At 51.7% G+C, this 1,631-nt stretch overlaps 1 pseudogene; it reads right to left on the reverse strand.

The window, feature by feature from the left end:
* Window positions 1-634: 634 nt before the first annotated feature.
* Window positions 635-1,367, reverse strand: LOC111172096 (28 kDa heat- and acid-stable phosphoprotein pseudogene; annotated as a pseudogene).
* Window positions 1,368-1,631: the final 264 nt, after the last annotated feature.

The following is a 1,631-nucleotide window of genomic DNA, read 5'->3' on the forward strand; positions in this document are numbered from 1 at the left end:
GACAGCACATTACATTTAATCTTCATGTCTTCTTAGACTCCTCTTGGATATGACAGTTTCTCAGACTTTTCCTTGTTTTTGATGACCTTGACAGTTTTTTTCTTTTCTTTTTTTTATGATAATGTCAAGTTTAATTTGCCAAATATACAAGTTGGACTTGTGGAGCATGTTTTGCCTGGGGGCTACACAGTAAACAGGTTTCTTGTAATGATCCATGGGCAGGGTTAAGAATGGGCCCGGACCCTGGTCAGAGTCGGGGGTAGGGAGTAGGGTGGGAAGGTCAGGGGAGAAGCCTCAGTCAGAGGGGACTGGCCGGGGATGAGCCATGATCCTCAGAGACCCAGGGCCCCGGCTCCCAGGCGACAGCCCCCCAGTCGGGCGCCGGGGCAACACAGACAGGGACCGTCCATCACAAACTCGTCAGCAGCTACTGCGGCTCAACCGCCCCCTGCCCCGCAATCGACCAGACAAACGGAAGCTCTTCTTACCCCCACCTCCCAGGCACCCCCCCCCACAAGGGTTCTGAATTCTAAAAACAGCCAAAACATTCAAATGGTTACATATGAAATGCTGTCCTGCATCTTTCTGTCTCAAAGATAGCAGCTGCCCCCTCCCCCCACCCACCATCCCCCCAAACGATTTCTGTGCCAAGATGAAGAGGAGCCGTGGGGAGCTCCTCGCCGCGAGGGGCTGCTGCAGTGGCGCCGGGGCACAGGGTGGGTGAGACAGGGCAGAGGTCCTGGCAGCACGGCCCAGTTCCCTGCTATCTCCTCCCACAGGCCGTGCTACTTATTCAGGGAGAGCGACTGCATTCGTTTTCCTGACAAAGCGGCATCATCTTTTGCTTTCCTCTCTTCTTTCTTCCCGGCAGCCTCCTCCCGCTGTTTCCGGATGATCGCCAGCCGGGCAAGGTCGGCCTTGGCTTGCTCCGTCTTCCCCGCTAAATGCATTTTCATGTAACGCTCTTTTGCTTTCTGCTTCTCGATTTCTTTTCTTTCTCTCCTTGAAAGTTCCTTGGGCACGTCCAGGTCCAGCTGTGTGACCTTTTTGGTTGTCTGTGCCACCCGGTTGGGGTTCTCAATGTCAATAAGCCCTTCTACACCTTTGCGCTTTTGCTGGTAATCATCTTCTTTCATCCTCGCTCTCATCTGAGTCTAGGGATTTTTTCTCCTTTTTGGGGTCACCTGCAGCCCCATCTCCACCTTCTTCTCCTTGTTCCTCTTCTTCCCTGGCCTTCTGCTTTTCAGCCTGGAGCTGTGCGTCGATCTCCTCGGGGCTCGTGTACTGCCTTGCCCGGCCTTTGTGGCCTCCCTTTCTCCCTCCTTTAGGCATCGTAGCTCCGGCGGCTGCCGATGACCTTGACAGTTTTGTGGAGTACTGATCATGTACATTGCAGGATGCCCCTCTATTGGAATTTGTCTGATGTTTTTCTCATGATTAGACTGGGGTTATGAGATTTAGAGAGGAAGATAGGAGAGAAGAAGTGCCATTTTCATCCTATCATATCAAGGTTACACACTATCAACATGGCTTATCACTATTGGTGTTGACCTTGATCACCTGGCTGAAGGTAGTGTTAGTCAGGTTTCTCCACTGTAAAGTTACTCTATATTTTTCCCTCCCTTTTCATA

Source organism: Delphinapterus leucas, chromosome 8 (genome assembly GCF_059928025.1).
Source record: "Delphinapterus leucas isolate spDelLeu-1000000601 "Yukka" chromosome 8, BTC_Dleu_Yukka2, whole genome shotgun sequence".
Taxonomy (NCBI): domain Eukaryota; kingdom Metazoa; phylum Chordata; class Mammalia; order Artiodactyla; family Monodontidae; genus Delphinapterus; species Delphinapterus leucas.